Below are 26452 nucleotides of genomic sequence, written 5' to 3'. Positions count from 1 at the left end.
AAATTAAATTCATACTAACTCTCTGTGAAATCTTCCCGAAAAGAATAGCTGAGGGCTACTTTGATTCTTACACCACATGCTTCACGTAGTCAACATGGTTTACACAAAGAGTGTAACTCCACAATAATTTTGATAATTAAAATAAATTACATCGAAACGCAATTTACAAAAGAAAAACCTCTAACTGGTTACTATCGTCTTACTATTAACCTGATGGGTCAAACAACTGTATAAGCATGTGGTACTGGTCTCACAAAGTACAGCCCACGTGGATTGGACATAAAGAAAATTTGCTATATTGAAAAATATTGTCAAGACGAGACGTTATAATCTCACGCAAATTCGCATTTAAGATTAATGATCTTAGTTAGAGTTACTGATCAACACGTGGTTCCACTTTACTCACAAAGTAGTGACAAAGCAACTACTGGAAGATATTCTGAACTTCACACTCGAATTACACTGCGTTGCAATTTAAGATAACATATTTTAGATCTAAACCTGAAATAAAGGTGATTAAATTTTCAGTTAGATGAACTTAAGAAATCCATTGTCCTACGGACTTAGCAGAGACGCGCTTAGCCGGAGATCTTACCACTTCAGATGCTCGCCGAGGACAGACTGGCCTGGGCCCCTACCGGGGGTGCTTAACAGATGCAAACGGAAGTGACCAGAGAGGCAGCTTCCTATACCAACATCACAAGGTACGGACAGGACCATAGTAAGAATAGAAACCTCTTTGCTTTCAGAAAGCGTAGCTACCTGTTCCGACGTTGGTCCTACTGTTCTCTAGCAGACAGACTTGTCTGGTACCATCAAGCATGCAACTAGAAATACATTTGCTCAATCATCCTCTCACACAGAAGGGAAGGGGCATGACAGTATCTTATCATATACAGTATATAAAAGAAAGCGGATGTAGGTTCTGTATGAGACTGTGTGACATGAATTACATATAAACTGTGTTTTAAAGTGTAGTAGTGTGGCAGATCGTTCTTGATTATGTGTAAAAATAACACGTTCCACTGCTCAGTCTCCTCCCAGATAGTCGGAAACACCACAGTAAATTTACAAGTGGAATGTATGCCGTAAATGACAACAGTTTTAAAAAATTAACATGAAAGGAATCCAACAGAGACCTTTCAACAGGTAACAGAATTTTCGAACATACGCTCTGTTCAAACATTACGAATTACCTCGAAGAGAATGGTTTATTGACAACCCGCCAGGTTAGCCGAGAGCGCTAAGCGCTGCTTCCTGGACTCGGGTAGGCGCGCCGGCCCCAGTTAAAATCCGCCCGGTGGATTACCGTCAGCGGCCGCTGTGTCGGTCAGCCTGGATGTGGTTTTTAGGCGGTTTTCCACATCCCGCTAGGTGAATACCGGACTGGTCCCCACGTTCCGCCTCAGTTACACGACTCGCCGACATCTGAACACGTTCGCACTATTCCATGGATTACACTACATGCAGACAGCTGGAGTACACTAATTCCGTCCTGGGGGATATGGGGTGGCGGCAGGAAGGGCATCCGGCCACCCCTTAAAATTAACCTTGCCAAATCCGTTCCTAACAGCGCCGACCCTGCGAATCCGCTGGTCAAGGCACCTGCAAAAGAAAGAAAGAAAGATTGGTTTATTGACATACAGTCAACACAGAGTTAGAAAACGTCTTGTGAAACACAACTAGCTCCTTACACACACAAAGTGTTGAGTGCTATCGCCAAAGGATTTCAAACTGATTCCGTATTGCTAGATTGCCAGAAGGCTTTTGACACCGTACCTCACAAGCTGCTTGTAATCAAATTCCGTGTTTATGGAATATCGTCTCAGTTCCGACTCGATTCGTGATTCCCTGCCAGAGAAGTCACAGTTCGTAGTAACTGACGGAAAGTCATCGATTAAAACAGAAGTGCCTGAATGAGATTTTCACTCTGCAGTGGAGTGTGCGCTGATATGAAACTTCCGGGCAGATTAAAACTGTGTGACGGACCGAGACTCTAACTCGGGACCTTTGCCTTTCGCGGGCAAGTGCTCTACCATCTGAGCTACCGAAGCACGACGCACGCCCCGTCCTCACAGCTTTACTTCTGCCAGTACCTCGACTCCTACCTTCCAAACTTTACGGAAGCTCTCCTGCGAACCTAGCAGAACTAGCACTCCTGAAAGAAAGGATATTGCGGAGACATGGCTTAGCCACAGCCTGAGGGATGTTTCCAGAATGAGATTTTCACTCTGCAGCGGAGATCTTCTGTAAAGTTTGGAGGGTAGGAGTCGAGGTACTGGCAGAAGTAAAGCTTTGAGGACGGGGCGTGAGTCGTGCTTGGGTAGCTCAGATGGTAGAACACTTGCCCGTAAAAGGCAAAGGTCCCGAGTTCGATTCTCGGTCTCGCACACAGTTTTAATGTGTCAGGAAGTTTCAAAACAGCAGTGATTTCTCGGGTTCCCCAAGGTAGTGTTATATGCCCTCTGTTGTTCCTTATCTATATAAACGATTTAGGAGACAATCTGAGCTGCCGTCTTAGGTTGTTTTCAGAAGATACTGTCGTTTATCGTCTAGTAACGTCATCAGGAGTTCAAAACCAATTGCAAAACGATTTAGATGAGATATCTACATGGTGCGAAAATTATCAATTGATCCTGAATACAGGGATTTTATCTGCCTCGTGATGGCTGGGTGTTGTGTGCTGTCCTTAGGTTAGTTAGGTTTAAGTAGTTCTAAGTTCTATGGGTCTGATGACCATAGATGTTAAGTCCCATAGTGCTCAGAGCCATTTTTTTGATCCTGAATAATGAAAAGTTCGAGGTCATCCACATGAATGTGAAAAGGTATCCGTTAAACTTCGGTTACACGAAAAATCGATCAAATCTAAAGGCCGTAAATTGAACAAAATACCTAGAAATTACAATTAAGAAGAACTTAAATTGGAAAGAACACGTAGAAAATGTTGTAGGGAAGGCAAACCAAAGACTGCGTTTCATTGGCAGAACACTTAGAAGATGCAACAGATCTACTGCCTACACTACGCTTGTCCGTCCTCTTTCGGAGCAGTACTGCGCGGTGTGGAATCCTTACCAAATAGGATTAACGAAGTACGTCGAGAAAATTTAAAGAAGGGCTGCACTTTTTGTATTATCGAGAAATAAGGGAAAGAGTGTCACAGACATGATACAGGAGTTAGGGTGGACGTAATTAAAACAAATGCTTTTTTCATTGCGGCGGGATCTTCTCACGAAATTTCAGTAGCCAACTTTTTCCTCCGAATGTGCAAATATTTTGTTGACGCCGACCTACATAGGATGAAACGGTGTTCATATTAAAATAAGGGAAATCAGAGCTCGCACGAAAAGATATAGGTGTTCGTTTTTTCCACGCGCTGTTCGCGAGTGGAATAACAGAACTATTGTGAAGGTGGTTCAATGGACCCTCTGCTAAGCTCTTAAGTGTGATTTGCTGAATAGCCATGTAGATGTAGATGTAGATGAACGTTGTGAACAAAATAATACGAATAACATTGTTCCTTGACACCAGGTGCCATAGACTGAAAAAAATCCGGATAAGTGCAAGACTTGTGCATCGAGGGTTCTGTAGAAACTTAATTATGTATTTATATAGTTCATCTGCCCCGGAAATCGAGAATTTCGAGGATTTTTGCTTGTTATCGATACTGACAAGATATCAATGTATGTGACATAAATGGCTGCATCCCTTGACTCCATTGACGTAGAAGCTTACGTTTCTTGCACTGCCAGGGGACCGTAGACTTAAGTTCGTGACATAAATTTCAACTCGATAGGTCTGTTCGTTCATGAGAAAAAGGGCTATTAACTGTCGGGCATACTTATAGAAAGACAGACGGACACAAAGTGACACTTTAAGAGTTCCATTTTCACAGATTGAGGTACGGAACCCTAAAAACGCCAGCGCTATGAGCTGATGGCTTCCGGTCTCTTTTCATTTCACTATTTTTTCTTTTATTTCCCGTTTCAATTTATCAGCAGCATACGAAGTAGGGTAACACGAAGCAGCGTCGCTCCATGCATAGCAGGCGGCAATAGGCGCGCGTATGGCGAGTAGGTGCCAACCTTGTTGAGGACGGTTTCCAGTATATATCACGTATTTTCTCAAGAATGGAAAAGGGTATGACTCTGCTTCCACTGCTGAAAACAATTTAGATATCTTAGCTACATTTCGTTTGGAGCAACGTGTCGCATAAAACGCACCAAACTTAAGTGGCCAGCGACTACATTGTTCACTGCAAACTTTTCTAAATATGCGTGGTATCACAATACCATGGGCAACAACGAAAAGAAAACAAGTTCATTATCAAGCTGTAATGTGTGCCTATAAGATGCCGAAAAATATTTTTTACCGAATAATTCCCTCAACATCGAATGAAAAGACTGCATAGCAGAGAACACACATAAATCCCAAAACATTGGTTTTTATTTGCGAAAAGTAATAGTTTTGCTGATAAACTAAATACAGAGACGGATTTAGCTTTCCTTAACACAGTTTTGGGCAAATCGGGTGGCTTGAAATTTCACTCCGTGTGTGTCGTACGGTTTGAGTTGCGTGGAGCGACCAGCACCTCTGTGATTGTGGGTACCCAGATTAAGGGGGAAGCCTGATATACCTCGCGCAACCCGAAGGCCACTCTATTCTACTAACTAGTGCTCCGTTACCTTGGACGCTTCAGCACCTCCCTGGCACAGACTCATACGGGAAATATGGTTGGTTGCGGCTGACCACGATGTGGGGAACTGGTTGCGGCGGACCAGGACGTGGAGATGAAAATCGAGGTGGAAGTGGCTGCACGTTTAGGTAACTTGGGGTGAACAGGAGATTTAGCGGAGTGCTGAAGGTACTCACGTGACTGGAGAGCCCTGCGCCTGTACCAGATGAATACATCCTTCACAGTTCAGTACGACAGCACAACAGAAAACAAAAAGCATACCAACTCCTCCTCTTTTGGCAGAAATGCTGGAATGACGTTGGAAAAAGGAGACGAACCTATAGAAGGCCAGATAACTTAATACAGAGAAAACTAAGGACAACCAGCACCAACACTGACAAACGCAACACATCTGGTATTTCTTAGTTGACGGAATAAGAGTGCTGTTCAGTCTACAGTGGACAGACAAGCATAAATTTCAGTATTAGGTACACAGAGCAGAGTAGAGCACTGAAAGCAACAGCTGTCACCTACATTCGCAGAACATCTTAAAGAATAGACCACAGACCAACAGCTGCCAAATTCCTAAATGCGGGAACGTCCCCCCACATAACCCAATAACTGAGGAAAACTGCGAAATATAGGAAGTCATAGTAGAAGGAAAAGAAATTATAAACTAATTCACAGTTCTCTGCAAAGGAACTCTGATCTCTGTCCTCAAAGAATTCTCTGACCTCAAAGAACTGTCAGGCGACCCAAACCAATAAACACACGCACACGCGCACGCACGCACTCACAAAGAATCTTCTACACAGAATAAAATCAGGTTAAGATGTATTAACAAGGTGAAAACAAATTTTGTCTGTTTTTAAATTTGTGAATACTTTTCTTGGGAACTAAATTTTTCTGTGTATAGATAGTTAATAGCAATTGTCGTGTTATTTAATTGAAACAAAAATAAAAAAAAACACTGAGACTGCAATTTCAGCGAAAAGAACAAACAGTTTATATTAGAACAAATAAGCCCTCGGTCACAAATATTAAGTAAAATTGACCAGGTTTCGACGCTACTATGAGCGTCGTCTTCAGAATTAGGCTAACTGTTCTAAAACATATTAGGTATATAATACATTAATAAAATTAAAGTTTGCACTGACTGGGAAAAGATGCAGTACTTACAAGTCACATATTAAAAAAGATCTGAGCCGGAAAGGCGACGTCATGAATAGTTGTAAGTAAGATGGCGAGCAGCTAAGGGCTGTTCACTAAAGTACGAGCAACCCTTTGCGGCTCGCCATCTTACAAATATTCATGACGTCACCTTTCCGGCTTAGATCTTTTTTAATATGTGACTTGTAAGTACTGCATCTTTTTCCCGTCAGTAAAAACTTTAATTTTATCAGTGTATTATATACCTAATATGTTTTAGAACAGATAGTCTAATTCTGAAGACGATGCTCATAGTAGAGTCGAAACCTCGTCAATTTTGACTTAATATTTGTGACCGAGGGCTTATTTGTTCTAATATAATTCTGACACGGTCACTGAACCTTAGCAGCTATGTTCAAAGTTTTACAAATAGTTTAGTTTGCTCAAGGCGGAACATATCCAAAAATTAAGTCAAACGGAGGTTCGGATTACTACACCTGAACCCATCAAGAGGGCTGTCCTACGTCCCGACGGGCCACCGTCCTTAAGCCGTGTACTTGCATCGATCCATAAAAAGGGAAACAAATCAACGTGTCTACCGAGAGGAATGCACTCTAGAGAAAACTTTCTAGAAACGCCCTCTGTGTGCGAAAGTGGTTACTGCTGAACGGCAATAACTAATTCAACGTGGAATACCAGATGTTAAGGAAATCTGGCTCCATGGGTCAGTGTGGCAGAACCTCGACAACATTGCTGACTCAGTATCCAAAATGGTATAGGAGGCACATCATCATCTGAACCAACACGGTACTGTCGCACCACTGCAACTGCAGCACCGCTGAGGTAAAGGTCTGCGCACCCAACAAATCTAAGAGACTAGGGTGACGGTCGGCTTGCAGTGGAGACCGACAATGAACATTACAATGCACCCTACAACCAAAGGATTTTCCCCTGTAATCGGGGATCCAAGGAGAAAAGTGTGCTTACGAAGACTGTACTCGAAACTATTGTACATTGGTGGATTACAACATTTCTTCAGAGCATTCTCCGCAATTCCCACATAGCTGGTAGTGAACCTACAGACCTGGGTGCCAGTGAGTGACTATGATGAATCTACGATTTACTGTTTCAGTAATTACCATTGTTATCCCTGTTACTAATGCGATGTGCAGAGGTAGATGTGACGCCAACAAACAAAATATTAGTCCTCCCTTAAAAGAGCACACTCAATGCCGTGTGACGCTGTTTACAGTTTGTAGCAGCTAGTCATGTGACCCATCACAGTTGTCCCAAGTCATGGCAGTGATGTGATGCCTATGTGCTAAACGGTTGACTGGAATCATCTCAGTAATATGGCTCGACGTGGAGAGAGACAGAAGGGCAGAAACGAACTGTAGTGTTTCGAGGTGTCCCATAGCCTGACAGACGTCATCTGATTTGTTGGCAAACTGTCTACAGGGAATGGTGTACCACTCACAAACATGACGCAAGAATGCTAACCGTAATAAAGTTCCTAACCAACAGGGCCAGAACCGTGTGTCACGCCTTGTCAAAGATAACCGGTTTCAAACTAGACAGAAATGCATGCAATGTACGTTTGAATTCAGGCGCCATCGCAGAAAGTCATTGCTCAGAGCAGCACATCGAGCTGCGCTTCTCTTATGGGCCGAACAACACAGAAACTGGACAGTAACTTACTGTAACGTGTTGTGTGGCTATGTTTGTTACTTTTAAGTGATGCGAGGCGTCTAGTGCGCCCACGGCCCAATGAGGCGTTTAAGCCGAATTCAGGCCTGAGGTGGTTGTATGATGTTTTGCGGGTGTCCACGACTGGGCCCACTCAGTCGTGTTATCCTGAAAGGATATTTATTTCAACATTCTCGCCAACCAAGTGTTGGCCTCACCTTCATGGTGAGCGTGGTGTGGACACTCCCAGCTTCCAAGGAGACAACATTCGTGTGCACAGGGCTCCATGCTTCCGCTCCTGGTTTGAAGAACACTCAGGCAAACTACCTTACCTCCAATGCGCGCTCAACCACCAGATCTTCATCCTATACAAATGTCTGGGACTATTTGGAACAGCAGGTTAAACGTAAATTCAACATCAGTCCTGTTTAGTAGCTTTACGGGATATAATCGTCAGTGAGTGGCTTCAGCTAGATATGCCATACGTGGAAGAAACTGGCGCACTCTTACTCGGCGAATTGAGGACATTACCCAAGACAGAGATAGTGTTACACAGGGTCAGTGTGATCACTCCCGGGAGCGAGTAACATCTACCTCTACATTTATACTCCGCAAGCCACCCAAAGGTGTGTGACGGAGGGCACTTTACGTGCCACTGTCATTACCTTCCTTTCCTGTTCTAGTCGCGTATGGTTCGCGGGAAGAACGACTGCCGGGAAGCCTCCGTGCGCGCTCTAATCTCTCTAATCTTACATTCGTGATCTCCTCTGGAGGTATAAGTAGGGGGAAGCAATATATTCGATACCTCGTCCAGAAACGCACCCTCTCGAAACCTGGACAGCAAGCTACACCGCGATGCAGAGCACCTCTCTTGCTGCCTGCCACTTGAGTTTGCTAAACTTCTCCGTAACTCTATCACGGTTACCAAATAACCTTGTGACGAAACGCGCCGCTCTTCTTCGGATCTTCTCTATCTCCTCTGTCAACCCGACCTGGTACGGATCCCACACTGATGAGCAATACTCAAGTATAGGTCGAACGAGCGTTTTGTAAGCCACCTCCTTTGTTGATGGACATCAATTGCTAAGGACTCTCCCAATGAATCTCAACCTGGCACCCGCCTTACCAAAAATTAATTTTATATGATCATTCCACTTCAAATCGTTCCGTACGCATACTCCCAGATATTTTACAGAAGTGACTGCTACTACTGTTAGTTCCTCTATCATATAATCATACAATAAAGGATCATTCTTTCTATGTTTTCGCAATACATTTGTCTATGTTCAGGGTCAGTTGCCACTCCCTGCACCAAGTGCCTATCCACTGCAGATCTTCGTGCATTTCGCAGCAATTTTCTAATGCTGCAACTTCTCTGTATACTACAGCATCACCCGCGAAAAGCCGCATGGAACTTCCGACACTATCTACTAGGTCATTTATATATATTGTGAAAAGCAATGGTCCCATAACACTCCCCTGTGGCACGCCAGAGGTTACTTTAACGTCTGTAGACGTCTCTCCATTGATAACAACATGCTGTGTTCTGTTTGCTAAAAAATCTTCAATCCAGCCACACAGCTGGTCTGATATTCCGTAGGCGATAGTGCGGAACTGTATCGAACGCCTTCCGGAAGTCAAGGAAAATGGCATCTACCTGGGAGCCTGTATCTAATATTTTCTGGGTCTCATGAACAAATAAAGCAAGTTGGGTCTCACACGATCGCTGTTTCCGGAATCCATGTTGATTCCTACAGAGTATATTCTGGGTTTCCAGAAATGACATGATACGCGAGCAAAAAACATGTTCTAAAATTCTACAATAGATCGATGTCAGAGATCTGCTCGACGACCCTTCTTGAAAACTGGAACTACCTGTACTCTTTTTCCAATCATTTGGAACTTCCGTTCCTCGAGAGACTCGCGGTACACTGCTGTTAGAAGGGGAGCAAGTTCTTTCGCGTACTCTGTGTAGAATCGAATTGGCATCCCGTCAGGTCCAGTGGACTTTCCTCTGTTGAGTGATTTCAGTTTCTTTTCTATTCCTTGGACACTTATTTCGATGTCAGCCATTTTTTCGTTCGTGCGAGGATTTAGAGAAGGAACTGCTGTGCGGTCTACCTCTGTGAAACAGCTTTGGAGGAAGGTGTTTAGTATTTCAGCTTTACGCGTGTCATCCTCTGTTTCAATGCCATTATCATCCCAGAGTGTCTGGATATGCTGTTTCGAGCCACTTACTGATTTAACGTAAGACCAGAACTTCCTAGGATTTTCTGTCGATACAAAAAATGGCTCTGAGCACTATGGGACTTAACTTCTAAGGTCATCAGTCCCCTAGAACTTAGAACTAATTAAACCTAACTAACCTAAGGACATCACACACATCCATGCCCGAGGCAGGATTCGAACCTGCGACCGTAGCGGTCGCGCGGTTACAAACTGTAGTGCCTAGAACCGCTCGGCCACCCCGGCTGGCAAGTCGGTACATAGAATTTTACTTTCGAATTCACTGAACGCTTCACGCATAGCCCTCCTTACGCTAACTTTGACATCATTTAGCTTCTGTTTGTTTGAGAGGTTTTGGCTGTGTTTAAATTTGCAGTGAAGCTGTCTTTGCTTTCGCAGTAGTTTCCTAACTTTGTTGTTGAACCACGGTGGGTTTTTCCCGTCCCTCACAGTTTTACTCGGCACGTACCTGTCTAAAACGCATTTCACGATTGCCTTGAACTTTTTCCATAAACACTCAACATTGTCAGTGCCGGAACAGAAATTTTCGTTTTGATCTGTTAGATAGTCTGAAATCTGCCTCCTATTACTCTTGCTAAACAGTTAAACTTTCCTCCCTTTTTTTTTATATTCCTATTCACTTCCATATTCAGGGATGCTACAACGGCCTTATGATCACTGATTCCCTGTTCTGCGCTTTCAGAGTCGAAAAGTTCGGAACTGTTTATTATCAGTAGGTCCACGATGTTATCTACACGAGTCGGTTCTCTGTTTAATTGCTCGAGGTAATTTTCGGATGTGCACTAGTATAATGTCACTCGATGCTCTGTCCCTACCACCCGTCCTAAACATCTGATTGTCCCAGTCTATATCTGGCAACTTGTTGCCTGGTGAGGTTAACAGCACTAATAACGAAGGTGCTGCGGTAGCATTAGCAGCAATAATAGTGATACTAGCAGAAATGCTAATTTTTGCTTCATTTTAAACGTACAGCGGTTTTTATAATATTAGAGCTACAGGGAATATAAAAATGTAATTGAAGATTGGAGTGGAAATGTCAGACATTCTCACATTTGTCAGGAGAATCATAAAACAATATATCTCTTTTTGTACATAACTTACTTGTATACGAAAAACTGAGCAGGTATTCTGACGCTGCAGAACTGTTCTTCCCACCTCATCACTGCCAAAATCAATGAGAGAAATTAGAAAATGAATAATTTATTAAGAACGTTGTAAGTGCCACGTCAGGGAACGGACTGGTTCTAAGTGTCAGTAAGAAAGTGCCTTTAAAACTGCACAGCAGTAATGTTTCACCTAGTAGAACTGCAGACAAAAAGAATTCACCAATATGGTGAAAATAAAATGAAAACTAGTGTAAACTACAACAAAAATGTGTCTTTACGTGAAAAAGTAGTCTGATGATGAACTGCTCGGTTTGAAATTCGAAAAAGAAGCTATTTAAATAAACAGTTGTGTAAAAAGTGTTTGTTTGCTGCTATCTTCCCTGCAAGGATCAACCTGTATTTTGCAAACAGTTACGGTCTCAAAACATCAGTTTTCGACAAAATAGCGAAGGAATTCGTTTCTCGTATCTTAAAAATTTTTTAAGTGAGAATAACGAAATTAAATTCAAGAAAATAGTTCTCTCATTACTGTCTTCTGTTTCTTATAAAACTATATTCTTGGGATCAGATGTTGCCAAGTTTACTATGAATTACCCTATCTGTTGATGCAGAAATGTCAACATCGTCAACAGGTCTCTGTTTTGAAGGTGATGAATATGGCTGATCTTTCAGATGAAGTACGCCATGGCATACATCAGCAATGGTATTTCCTCCTCTTTTGAATACATTGACATTTTCCCATTTTTCTGCTTCAGATTAAGAAATTTTAATAGAGATTTTAGATGCATGAATACGAGACAGTGCTGCGTTTGGAGATCCTATACATCTTCATTCTCAACATGTTTCAACAGCTTCTTTAAAATCAAACAAGTCAGTTGTATGTATTGGAATTACCTGGAATGGGTACATAGCTTTACAGTACTGGAAATTAGTATAAAGGAAGGCTCTCTATTTAAGTAATCGCACAATGTCTGTATCGATTTTATTATGAAAGTAGTAGATACATATAAGATATAAACAATCATGACTGCATTACATAGTTTCTTTCATGAAACGAGTAACAGAATGGGGCGAGTGCTTTACGGGGGTGGAAATTGGTATTAAAGCACTCACTTTCCTATTGTGTTATTGCACTGTTAGTACTTTGCCCAGTCTCCGTTCTTCCTAATTACCTCAAAAGTTCTCTTTGACACTGGTTTTGTTAGGGTTTGTAGTTACTGCTGTGAAATTGTCTCCCACTGTTCTCGTATCGCACTTTTCAGCTCACATACGGCCTCAAATGGCATTCCATTGCGAGAAACAAGCCAAAGATTTTCCGTGGGGTTCATATCTGGGCTACGTGCAGGACAGGGCAAGACGTCGATATTTTTGTCTTCAGATGACTTTTTAGTTGTAGCAGAAACATGCACGTATGGTTTATCTTGTTGAAACATCAGACTTTCGTTCCCAAAGTCCTCATACAGTGTAATCAATTCTGTCTCTAGCGTCTCGTTGTACATGTTAGAGTTCATTGTAGTTTCAGTCAAGCAATGCATGACTTACCTTTAGCGCAGAAGGCTGCCCAAATCATAACACTGCCACCACCAAACTTTCTTCTCATTCTTATCTGCTGCTCTGTTCTCAGATCATTCCGATAACACTGAAATCCACACATCCCATTTAAATTAAACTTCTCCTCATCACTGAACATCACCTTATCCCATTTTGAAGTCCACAACATATGTTTTTATGTTTTTCAGCCGACTCCAATCACCTGTTTGTTTGTGTGTTAGAGAAGGTTTGTGTAGTCGTTTCTTGAATGAAAAATATTTGTAATTTGAAAAAATTCGTGTATACGTCTGGCAGTTACTGATAGCTTTAAATCTCAAAAAGTTGAGAAGTATAACGGTTTGTGGCCCTTGCTTTGCGTAAAAAGGAACCGTTTCGATATCTCAAATAATTTTCTGCTTTGCCCATATTTTACGTTCTGTCCATGTCGTGCACCCAGTCTAACGAAATCATCAATAACTGTACTTGAACAGTTCAACTTCTTGGCGATTTGATGATTAGAGAATCCCATTCTCTTGTATGCACCGGCCGGCCGCGGTGGTCTAGCGGTTCTGGCGCTGCAGTCCGGAACCGCGGGACTGCTACGGTCGCAGGTTCGAATCCTGCCTCGGGCATGGGTGTGTGTGATGTCCTTAGGTTAGTTAGGTTTAATTAGTTCTAAGTTCTAGGGGACTTATGACCTAAGATGTTGAGTCCCATAGTGCTCAGAGCCATTTGAACCATTTTTTTGTATGCACCGATTTTTGCTTTTTCACTTCACGATAACTGTTTTCCGCATGCTATTGACGTTTTCATGGCTTATGTGCACAACACGCTCAGTCACTAATGGTGTCTGTTTTCCAACTGAAGTAAAGGCACGTTCGTACACACTAAGACCACACATAGCTGACTGCCACTATCATGAGCTCCACCCTCTACCAACCGAATCGTTAATATCTTATATACTTTACTACTGACATCGAATGCGATACTATTTGACTGCATTTGTCAGTGTACTGGATCTCGTACTATTGCATATACACTATGCACAACTATTCCAGCCGGCAGTTTTAATTTTACTACAAATGGCTATGCCTTTATACTGATTTGCACTACTGTAGCTGACTCGACAATATTGTGTAAATCAAAGAGAATAACTGAATCACCATATATAATGAACTGTATAAATCAATATAAGTGAAGACTGTAGCGTAGGCGTGTGTTAAGCTGCATTTGGTGCGGTATATGGTATGGGAAGTACAATGAGTTCTGCGGAAGCAGAGGCCATCCTACGCCACATATTGCCGTACGGCAACAGTACACGAGAAGCTTACTGGACGTTCCCTGTGTCGCAGCGTTACGTCCTATCTGCAGTCGTAGAGGCAGTTTCGGAGTCGGAAGACGTGCGGAACTCAGAGGCATGAACTGAGAATGAGGAAGTGCATTGTACTCGCAGATCGGCGAGAACTTTTAAAAATGTGTTAAATTCTTGAGCAGGAACACTATACTAATGCTGAGGACCGGGTGCCTAGCGGTATCCATTTTGAAGTACAGTGCAATTACAGATTTAAAACGCGCCATGCTGAGGGCAATGATAAGGATCATTATTATTGTTTAATCGAGATCTTAGTTACTAATTAGATAAGGTAGTATCTAGATGAAATTAGTTAGCAAGTAGTGCTGTTGTATCAATTAGGAAATTAACTGAAAGAGTTACTAAATAAAGTTATAGAATAGTAGTTATTATAAACTATAAAAAGTAACGGTCTGCTTTTAAAAGTATGCAAGCAGTTTAAAAATAGTAACATGTATGTTATATTCAAAAACAGACTTCCTTTCTGAGTCGCACATAGAAGTGGCGATTCATTTGGCAGCGAGTATCACACTAGTGCGTAACAAAAAAAAAAGACAAACTATTTACTTTCAAAGTCACGAGCATATCAGATGTGATGATGCAATCCTCCATCTCATTCTCTTATCTACACAAGTCTCGTACGCTTGCATCCTGTTAAATATTTTGTTCTTTTCCTGACTCTTGCAACTAAACGTGCTGGTGTCCATCAATGAGAGGGATAAAAAACTCCTTTTTAACTTTGGCATTAGTATTAATAATTTTACTGAACAAAAACTTGGTGCCTAATTCGATCTCTATAAATCTGACGATCCCATTACAACAAATAATAGTGATTCCTTTGTAAATAAGACATTTGATTATTTTTATTTCTTGAACTCCATATTGTATTATTCTGATCACATTCTGTAATTATACGTTATTTTTATTTCTTGAACTACCCAAGTCTATACTGTATTATTCTGATTACATTCTGTAATTACACGAACAATCAAGCGGCCTGTTTATCCAATTCGTATTGCGAGGTGAAAAGCACACATGCGTCTCCCATAGATGTAGGTTCTTTTAAGGCTTTTTTTGCCGTCTAGCAGAAGAGCTATGTAGTCGGCGAATCGTACCATGCTGCTCTTCTATTCGAGTTCTAAAATGCCCTTTAAATTTCTGCTATGCTTCATTGACACTGAAGTGGAAATCAGCTGCAGCTGTGCGTTGCACTCTTCTTAACATCGGCTTCTCTCTTTTGAGTGTCCACATTTCATTCCTTTTTATGTATCCTAGATCAGTCGTTGATCTCGGACTTCATTCCTATTCATTTCAGGATTACGAATATCTAAACCTATTTACATTGTCAAAGGCTTTTATATTGTCGGTTAACGATTGAAGTTATGTTGGTTCTTGCTTATCTTCCTTCCGTTAACTAGGGGCAATGACTGAGAGTAACGGCTATATGGTATGGCACTCTTTTGAAAGGTTCTTTACGGATTCAGCTACCTGAAAGTTTTTCTTTAAATTCTCGTAAGTGGACGCCATTACTGTGAGGACTGTGTTTTGAATGCAACTGTTGATTTTATGGGACTATAGTGAGTCCGAATCTGGTCTACCTGTTCTATTTTCGTGATTGAATCGACGAGTGAAAGGTGAGAGAGATAGGGACGGGGCGGTGAGGGGGGAGGTGGGGGGGGGGGGGGGTGCCGAGGGTAGCTGAAACCTGACGCCGTCACATTGCCCGATACTCTTGAATAGCACTGAAGTGGGTCGCCGAGCTTAACGCTCCTGTTCACAAGTATCCACTCCACTAGCGACTTCGGAGAGATTTGGAATGTAACCCAGGACCCTGGCACAATGTCTTGTGCTCAGGCAGTAGAAGCTATCGTCTCTTCACTCCTTAGCACGAAAATACTGGTAATGAAATCTTCCGTCACAAAATTTCGAGTTGGCTAACTTCGGGTTCCGCGTTGATAGGCACCACACCACCCTACTTTAGCGACCTGTGCTGAGAAAACGCGTAACGAGAAACATTAGAAAAGTACACACATCTGAAGGAAAGCGAAGAAAATTATCCATATAACGTACTTTGTTAACCGAGAAACGCTCTTACCAGTTTTTACCTCATTTAATTCGTACTGATGCTTGGTTGTTTTTTTTTTTTTTTTTTTTTTGCTAGTTTGGTGCAGGTCACCGCGAATTCCTCTCCTGTGCCAACCCCTTCATCTGAGAGTAGCCTGCGTCCTCGATGATTTCCTGGATGTATTCCAATCTCCGGCTTCCTCTACAGTTTTTACCCTCAACAGCTCCGTGTAGTACTATGTTAGTTATTCCGTGATATCTTAACAAATGTCCCACTATCCTGTTCCTTCTTCTTGTCAGTGCCAAATTAAGGCCTATGTCTGATACTAATAGATTTCTCTTGGCCGGGAACGTGCTTCTTGTCAGTGCTAGTCTGTTTTTCGTGTCCTCAAGCAGATGACGGCTGCGTCGACAGGACAGGCATCCGGCCGCAAAATTAAATAAAATATTGGGTTGGTGCATGAGTTCGGAGCACCACAAGTTTAATAAATACAACAGATACACATAACAGAGATATTAGTTATCAGGAATACATTATCCTTCTTTATTTACAACACTCTCTCAACACTGACGTAACTTTTAGATTCCGCAACTGTGGAAATCACGTAGTTTTGAGGCGAAGAACTCGTCGAGTCATGTTCGCAGTGCATTTTCATTCGGAAGTTCCTTGAATGTTGTTCGATAGGGAGCGCAAAAGTGAAAACCTGAGGGCACAATATCATGTGAGTAAAGTGGGGCGGAGTGATTTCCCAAGCCAACTCCTGTATAGTGTTATTTGCCAGACTAGCAGAATAGCAGAATGCGGCGGTCGCGGGCAGCGCTGCCGTGGCGTAGCAGCAGAATGCGGTTGGCAGGAGGGGGGAGGGGGGAGGGGGCAGCGTTCAGCGTTACCATGGAGGAGAATCACTTCACGCAGTCTTACTTGTCATTGTTCTTGAACTGTGTCTGCAAGACGTGTCAGTTGTTGACAATAAACGTAAGCAGTGATGTTGCAGCTCGGGGAAGCAATTTGTAGTACACCACACCGTCGCCGTTCCATCAGATGCGTAATGTTGTGTGTGCGCGCAGGTCTTTGAATGAGGAGTTGCTGCTTTGTTTGGGCTCAGTCATTCCTTTCTTTTCCTTATGTTAGCATAATGAAACCATCCCTCGTCTACGTTCTAGGGGACTGATGACCTCTGAAGTTAAGTCCCATAGTGCTCAGAGCCATTTGAACCATTTTTTGTCCCTACAGAGGGCAAGATCTGTAGTACTGACAAAGATGGTAGGCGACACTTCTCATTAATGTATCCTGTTTGGTTATTATTTAAATATTCACACATTTTACACTGTCTGTTACAACTCTCGACATAGCTTTCTTAATTGTACGGAAACTTTTCCATCCAACTTCCGATGTAGTGTGCGACATGCCCGTCCCTTCAGAACGCCCGAGACACAGTGACTAGCCCAGCCGAAGTACTTCGTCTCCCAGGCGCGCCAAACCGAGCCGAAGGTGTCCAAAGCACTTCCGTTGCAATACCGTTACTCTTATGTTTCTCAACACTAGTGAAATTTAATAAACAAAAACGACAGATACGTAGGGTAACTATGATAGATTGTCATACTGAAAACTGGGTTAAAGACAATGAAAACTATATAAATAATTAATAAGAGATGTTTTGGTGCCTAGCACCCGAATGTGCCGACCAATCAGAAGCAAGGTCAGCACAATTGGCGGACTCTCCCACGGGACTGGTACTATCTACTGCTTGTACCTCCCTACACTTTTGTAGCATATGCTGCTTCACGTGTATCAAGGTGCATTAAGACGAGCTGCTAGCAAAATAAAATACTGGCGGTCACAGCCAGGAATATCACACCAGCGTTAATGTAAATGGCTCATATGTCGCCCGATCCAAGCCAACAACGCAATTTTTAACCAGTTTCAGCCAGTTCAGTGGCCATATTTAGATCCGTAATCTCAGAACTTGCAACATAGTAGACAAGTTCTGGGATTCTGGCTCTGAAGAAGGCCACTGAACTGGCTGAAACTCGTTATCTATGTAACAAAAAATACCTTTTTACCAAATACTAGGCCGCCTGGAACGCCCAGTTCCTTCACTTTCATTTCTGGGCGTATACAATATACCCTAAATTTCGACTAAGTCGGTGATAACGATTAGGCGCGGTCCCCTTTTAAAAAGGAAGAGAATGAGACTGCAGATATTTGTTAATATTGCGTGCGACTCTATCTGCACGGCGAATGGAACAGTTGAGTGTGCCAGGTAAGTGCTGTTTACAGACCCAGTACTGGTTTGACAGTGGAGCGCAGAACAGACCAGACGCGCGGTATCGGCGCACCTGATCGCGGCCAGACGGCGGGTGCAGCGCGTGGGATACTCCTCCACCTTCCGAGGTCGTCCAGGCGCTGAGCTTTTCACTCGCCACCGTGTCAAGGGTGTGCCGTAAGTATCTCGCACCGGGGAAACAGCGAACGAGGTGACGCAAACCTAAGACACTGGACTCGTCTTCGAGAGGACTGCAGTTCAAATCCCTGGCAACCATCCATATATTTGTTTTCTGTGAGTCCATCAAATTGGTTAAAGCCAGTATCGGGATGAAACGTCCTGGCAGATTAAAACTGTGTGCCGGATCGAGACTCGAACTCGGGACCTTTGCCTTTCGCTGGCAAGTGCTCTAAAAAACTGAGCTACCCAACCACGACTCACGCCCGGTCCCCACAGCTGTACTTCTGCCAATATCTCGTCTCCTACCTTCCAAACTTTACAGAAGCTCTCCTGCGAACCTTGCAGAACTAGCACTCCTGAAAGAAAGAATATTGCGGAGACATGGCTTAGCCACAGCCTGGGGGATGTTTCCAGAATGAGATTTTCACTCTGCAGTGGAGTGTGCGGTGATATGAAACACAGTTTTAATCTCCCAGGAAGTTTCATATCAGCGTACACTCCGCTGCAGGGTGAAAATCTCATTCTGCCAGTATCGGGTTGATTCCTTTGAAAGTTGACGGCCGATTTCTTATCTCATACTTCGCCAATCTGAGCTTATGTTCCACCTCAACTGACTTCATCATCGATGGGACGTTAATCGATAATCTTCTTTCATTTTCTGGGGAAACCACCACCTTTAGAACCAGGCGCAGTAATCAGCAACGCGTCAGTAACATTAGTAGATGTAGACTCTCGCGCGGATTGTAACGGCGTAAAACGGGTCGCTTTGCAGTAGATCACTCGTAAAAACCCGACCACCGCTTCCCTATGAGGTACAGAATCCATCGCCCCACACACATACAAAGAATAAAGTTTTTAATATCACCCCAATAAAATAAAGTGAATTAATTAATTTTTTGTATCCAGCCACTAGAGCATAGGGTATGTTATATCAGCGTCAAGTAAATTCTGCTTACTTTCTTAGCGGCTACGTTAGCCTGACACACCTCCAACATTCCATTGCTGAGGAAAAAGAATCACCGCACGATACTTCATTTTATCAATGGGCTCCGCCATTTTTGCGCAGTGCACATTAATACTTTATGACTAGCCGTCTTATTCCTCCGCGGTCATTGCGAAGATTTAGAGTAAGAGTAGGAACAACGCCAATGGTGACTGACGAATCACGGTTCACGTTGGCGTACGCCAAAGGCACGGTACGGTTACGCAAGGCGAAATACCGCACTGGAAAACAAGAAGCAGAAGGTGGAAATTCTCTCAGGTGGGGGAGCTCATGTGAAACAGGCCATCGCTTTTCCCACCGTCCAATCACGTGCAGCTGTTGCTTCTTCTACAGAATCTCGCAGGCGTACTGTACCTTTAGCAGGATAATCAACCAAACCATCGCTGCAGAGCTGTGTCACAATTGTTTGAGAAAAACTCTGAAGACACGAACTTCTTCGGAATTGCTGCTATAGTACACGAAGACGTCCCAGCATTAGAATATTGCATCCTAAGCAGGAAGACCTGCAGAGAATCGACTCTTAGTACAGAGATTGACAATCGACTCTCGACATAATCAGGATCGCCGCTTAGTGCAGAGATTAACAATCGACTCTCAACATAATCAGTGGAATGTACTGTGTATTAAGAAATATATAAATAAGCAGAAATATATGTTAGTTTATGATTACACGATTGCCGAACAATTTCTGGAACCAGTCTCTCCATCCAATATTTGAGAGTACGCGTACGGATCGATTTAAAGCGAAACGACCAGATAAAACTAATCGCAGGAAAGTCACATGTCAGATCGAGATTCATTGAAAGAACCCTCAGCAAGTGTAATCTACCCAAAAAGGATGTAGCTTACAAAATCCACTTTCGGCCGATACTGCAATGTCGCTCGTGGGATTAGGACCCGCACCAGATAGAACTGATAGAGTATATAGAGAAGATCCAAAGAAGGGCAGCGCGTTTCGTCACAGATTCGCTTAAAAAACGCGAATTCTTTACGAGGATGCTCATCCAACTCGAGTGGCAGACAGTGCAAAAGAGGTAGTGTGCATGTGGTTTACTACTAAAATTCCGAGTGCGTACTTTTCTAGAAGAGATAAAAAAGATAAAATCAGAGAGATTTCATCTCACTTGCAGGCCTGTCAGCATCGATTCTTTCACGCACCGGTAGTATCTGCAACCGGAAAAGGGGAACTGATATTGGTAGAATAATACTCTCCGTCACCCAACTAAAAATGGCTTGTAGAGTATAGGTACAGATGTAGATTTAGAAGTTGATTGTACCAGCTCCCTCCAACGCCAGTACAGCTTTTTCCATACTCCGACCAATGTGCGTGAGCAGTGGACGCTGGCTGGATGATTGTTCACTGATCAGAATGTCTTGCCGGTGTTTTCTGTTTCCCGAGGATTCTAAGGAAATGCTACATGCTAATAGCCGTATGTCTGTGGTTTAATTTCTTGTGAGTTTATAGTTTATAAAGGCAAAGAACTAACAACAATACGGTTACTCAATAGGAAGAGAAACAATCCCTAAACTATAAAGATTTAGGGTTTGGGCGGTAAAATAAGTAGTGAAGAATCGACATTCTCTGCCTATTTCGGGATCCATCACATCTTAACAAGAAGCGTAAACTCTCAGCCCTGTTAATTTCGTATTCTGCTTGTTGTGCTACGATGAAGTATCATGAGTGACAAAGAAAAAACGTTCATCCAAGGGGGTAGGAGGAGAGGGCACATGCGCGTTCCAGCTAATCAGACTCATCGACCTGCCTACACCACTGTCGATTAAAATATAGACACGGAAGAGCCACTTCCTCTGTTGAGGGAGAGGTAAAGACGGTACGGCGTTAACAAATGTCTCGATATTTAACACTGTTCTGTCATTGAATCCACCTCACCAGAGTAAGTGCCCCTTCCCGGACCGTAATACGTGGAATTAGACCTGACAGGTTTTCTTCGCGTTTTTAGATAGTATACTGTCTGATCAAAACTATCCAGTCTCTCATATGTAATGCGCAAATGACCACATGCCAAGAGAGGTGGTGCCGCCAGTATAGCAAGGAGTATTGTTCTGTCAGTAGAGAAACAGTGACAATAGAACGTGTCAAAATGTAGACTAGGATGTCACCTCAGAAGCCAATCCCTCAGAGATGTTTCAAACCTCCGAAGCTGCCTACGTCGGCTATGGGTGACGTGATTGAACGTGAATGAACAACCAAAGCGAAAACAAGGCCGGGCATATCTCATGTATTGACTGACGGGGACCGTCGAGCATCGTGGAGGGCGACTGTAGAAGAACGCATGAAACCAGCGGAAGGAGTTCCAGATTGCTACCAGCAATCCAGTTAGCAGAATGACTAGGCTGAGTTTTCGGGAGGCTTGCCATAGGTCCAGCATAGACAGGGTGTTCCCGTTAAAAATTTGTAGGACTTTTAGAGGGGCCTGAGTAGATGTTTTGAATTGGATCCCATGTCCGGAAAGTACCGTTTCTGCTCTGCAGTCATTTGAAAACATGTTGGTAACGCGATCACCTTTACAAGTAATTTATTAGGCGTGACCCAGTACATTACCACTTGTTTTACAATTCCACTCACGAATAACCAAAGAAACAAACAGGAAACGTGATGCAGTGCCGTATCTTCCAATTGGGGTGTGCGGTGTCCCGTTGCAGCACCACAGTCACGCCTGCTGGCGGTGAAGGCACCTCTTTGTCGAAGCAGTTGCGTAATTGTGGCGAAAAGGATATGCAATGGAGTCAGACGTTGTGGATAAAGACCTTGATAAAAGCGACGAGCAGCACTTCCATTACCGTGAGCTTCTCCTTATAGAAGGATTTTGTCGGTGTATTCTGCAAACGTGTACTCAACCATCTTGCTCTAACACTACCAGACACGTGAATGAGGCTCGAACCAGGCAGAGAGGTAGGATAGACGTCAAAAGACACCAGCTGATCCGACGTAACCCCCCCCCCCCCTACCTTACTACACTGTTGCATACCCAACTAACAAACACGTTTTCAAACGGCTGTACCACGGGAACCGCACATTTCCGAACATGGGTTCATGCTCAAAATATTATCTAGTCGCTCCCGTCTACGAGTCCTAGAAGTTTGTAACGGGAACTTGCGTATACCCTGTATTTCATACCACACAGCACTACTGCAACACCGACGAAAACTTCGGTACCTACCTGCAATTTACTGGTCTGTCTTCAGCCTTCCCTCAGTTATTATGAACATCAAAAGTTGCTGAGTATTTCACAGGCAGTTGCGTAGTAATTATGCCGTTGCTTTTCACTTAGCCGTACATAAGCAGCACATGTCGATATTTTTGGACTGGTGCATGTAGTAGTGCTGTCAACAATGTTAGTGCACTGGTACACAAACAACTATGATCAGAACAAGAGGGGTTGCATGGTCCGATATTTTGTTAGATGTATACCGTCCGTCTACCTTACATGTTGGGTAGTGGTTTGTATTACTAATTAACATACCAAATAGGGCCGGTGGAGATTCTGATGCCAAAATGGCGTTCCACAGGCTCCAAACTGTCCGTTTCCGACAGGAACTCTCTTTTAAATAAGGAACAGCGCTGCTGTCTGTGTTTCTCTTTTCTTGCTGCACATCCTGTACTGCATGCATACAGGTTGTTTACGGCAGAACTTGAGCTGCAATATTTGTAACACTTGTCGCATTCCATACTGAAAACAATGAACGTCAATATATGCATCAGTAGGTTGTGTCTGCGGGTTTTCACGTGACAATTATCCTCACCTCCGCAGCTGCAATCTCTTTTTCACGCTGGTGGGGCGGGCTTCGATATAGAAGCAGCAGATCCGCATCATGGTGATGGAAATAATTTTCATTACATAACTAGAACACTAATTGGAAAAGAGATGGTGTTACAGATTTTGCGTCAGCTAGCTGTGCAAACATTCGTAGTTAAATACAGTATTGAACAAGACCGCCGATCGCATGTAACATGGTTGATAGTGGTGCATCCGCCGGAAGGGACTTTAACTTCCACGGCACCTTGGTGCTGTTGGAAAAGAGTAAGCTAAAATTAGTTTTTTATTATAATTAATCCATGACAATATTTAACGTGGAGTCAGACCTCATCGGCCCCCCTCCGCGGAATTTACGGGACTTAGGTAACTTGTTTGTACAGATGTGGTGCCAACTCCCTCCAGCGACCTACCAAGGCCTCACCGCTTCCAAGTCACGACTTGTCGCCACTGTTATCCGTGTCAGTGGTGGACATACCGGCTATGAGGTAGGTGGTCATGACGTTCTGGATGATCAGAGTATCTTGAAACAGAAGAAGGTCTTTTGCCATGGAACACTGAGTTTTGTTAATGTCCTAACAATTGTACCTGTTCTGAAAATGGAAATTTGTGTTAGTTTCTAATAGCTTCTATTTCAATACGAACATGAGCTGACAAATGTTCTGGGATGCCTCCTAATATTGAGTAGGACCTCCTTTTGCGCAACGTAGTGCAGCAACTCGACGTGGCATAGATTCAACACGTCGTTGCAAGTCCCCGCAGAATTATTGAGCCATGCTGCGTCTATAGCTGCCATTAGTTGCGGAAGTGTTACCGGTGCAAGATTTAGTGCACGAACTGACCTTTCGATTATGTGGCATAAATATTTGAGGGGGTTCGTGTCGGGCGATCTGGTTGGCCAAATCATTCCCTCAAATTGTCCAGAATGTTCTTCAAACCAATCGCGAAGAATTGCGGCACAGTGAAGGGCGCATTGTCATCCGTAAAAATTCCATCGTTGTTTGGAAAAATGAAGTCCACGAATGGCTGCAAATCGTCTCCAAGCAGCCGAACACCACCATTTACACTCAGTGGTCGGTTCAGTTAGACCAGAGGACACAGTCCATTCCATGTAAACACAGCCGATTCTATTGTGGAGCCACCACCAGCTTGCACAGTGCCTTCTTGGCAACTTGGGTCCGTGGCTTCGTAGGGTCTGCGCCATACTCGAACCCTACCATCAGCTCTCACCAACTGAAATGGGAACTCGTCTGACCAAGCCACGGTTTTTGCAGTCGTCGAGGGCCCAGCCGATTTGGTCACGAGCCCATGAGAGGCGCTGCAGGCGATGTCGTGCAGTTAGCAAAGACACTCGCGTCGGTCGTCAGTTGCCATATGCCATAAGCCTTTAACGCCGAATTTCACTACATTGTTTTAACTGATACGTTCATTGTACTTCCCACATTGCTTTCAACGGTTATTTAACGCAATGTTGCTTGTCTGTTAGTACTGATAACGCAAACGCCGCTGCTCTGAGTCATCAAGGGAAGGCCGTCGGCCACTGCTTTGTCCGTGCTGAAAAGTAATGCCCGGATGCTGGTATTCTCGACACACTCTTGGCACTGTGGATCTCGGAATACTGAATTCCCTAATGATTTCCGAAATGGAATGTCCCATGCGTCTAGCTCCTACTACCATTCCGCGTTCAAAGTCTGTTAATTCCCGTCGTGGGGTGGAAATCACGTCGGGAAGCTTTTCACGTGAATCACCTGAGTACAAGTGACAACTGTGCCAATGCACTGCCCTTTCATACTTTGAACGCTATACTACCGCCATCTGTATACGCGCACATTGGCATCCCGTAACTTTTGTCACCTCAGTGTATTTACGACGGTTGGAGCGTAAACACAACCGATACAAAAGAGTTACATGTTTGCATCTGTTATTGACCCTCAAGGTAGTCACCAGCGTTGTGTAGAACCCGTTGCCAGCGATGTGGAAGGCGTAGTATACCGTTAGCAGAGCCTGTCCTGTTGATGGTGCGAATGGAGCGGTGTACTGCCTGTCGAATCCCTGGAACAGTTTTGAAGTGAATGCCACGAAGCCAAAATTGAAACACCAATCCAACGAATGGCGTCATTACGTGTCGCCGCGGGGATCTAAAGTGCGCCAGAGCCCCGGTATGGTGAAACTTGCGATTCTCGTGTACGACTGTGATGGTGTTATCCTAACGCATTACGTCCCTCCACGGCAGACCGTCAATGCACAGTACTACTGTTCGTTTTTGGAGCATCACCTGCGACTAGCTTTGCGAAAGAAGCGGCGACGCTTCCTGCGCAACCAACCCATCATTTTGCATGACAATGCGCGGGCGCATATAGCGCAAGCTGTGGCTGCTCTGTTCGGTCGGTGGGACTGGGAAGTACTGTACCATCCATCATACTCCCCGGACTGAAGTCCTTGTAACTTTGATTTGATTCCGAAGATGAAGGAACCACTTCGTGGCATTCGCTTCAGAACTGTTCCAGAGATTCGACAGGCAGTAGACCCCTCTGTTCGCACCATCAACAGAACAGGCTCTCCTAACGGTATACTAGGCCTTCCACATCGCTGGCAACGTGTTCTACACAACGCTGGTGACTACTTTGAAGGACAGTAACAGGCGCAAACATGTAACTCTTTTGTATCGATTCTGAATAAATAGTTGCCACTATTTAAGTTCCAACCCTCATAATTTGTAATTGGTTTTTGATAACGTTTCTGTTTAATTTTATTTCATTTACTGATTAACTGTGTAGTAGAGTAATAATGTAACAGACAGACGGTTAAATAAAGTACTGACAAGATTTTCTCGTTTGCAACGCTTTTAAATGTCAACAGAATATTTGGTCCTAGACACATGACCATGTTGTAACTTGAAACATATTTTCAAAATTTGGAAAAACTTTGATTTTGAGAAGTAATTTTATTTATTTCAGAAAAAGACTGGAGCACTTATAATGAATGTTCTTATTTAAAAAGAGAATATGAAAATATATTAAACTTCTGTTACAGCCGCAATTCTGAAAAGTTTACCAATATACAACACTCTCCCGTTCCTACATGATATGACTACACGTTACGCATAGGTTGGAAGAAGAAAACAGTAAATCAACTTCAGTACCACCTTGCTGTAGGAACAATGTGCACTGTCCCATAGTGTCAAGTCTTGAGGGACGAGTGCATTTTATATTTCACGTTGAGACAAGTTGGCCATTTCATTGGATGACCTTCTGTCCGTTTTAAGTGACGTGAGGTGAATGCGGCAGAGGTATTAGGATTTTGTGTTGTCTGACTGACTACCTAATCTGTTAGGCAGGAGACTATAGTATGTATAGAGGATGGTTTGCACGTCCTTTTATTATGTGAGACACAAATGCCATTACCATATTCGCTGTTCCGT

Source organism: Schistocerca nitens, chromosome 2, assembly GCF_023898315.1.
Source record: "Schistocerca nitens isolate TAMUIC-IGC-003100 chromosome 2, iqSchNite1.1, whole genome shotgun sequence".
Lineage (NCBI taxonomy): Eukaryota > Metazoa > Arthropoda > Insecta > Orthoptera > Acrididae > Schistocerca > Schistocerca nitens.
This window is presented reverse-complemented; position numbering follows the sequence as displayed.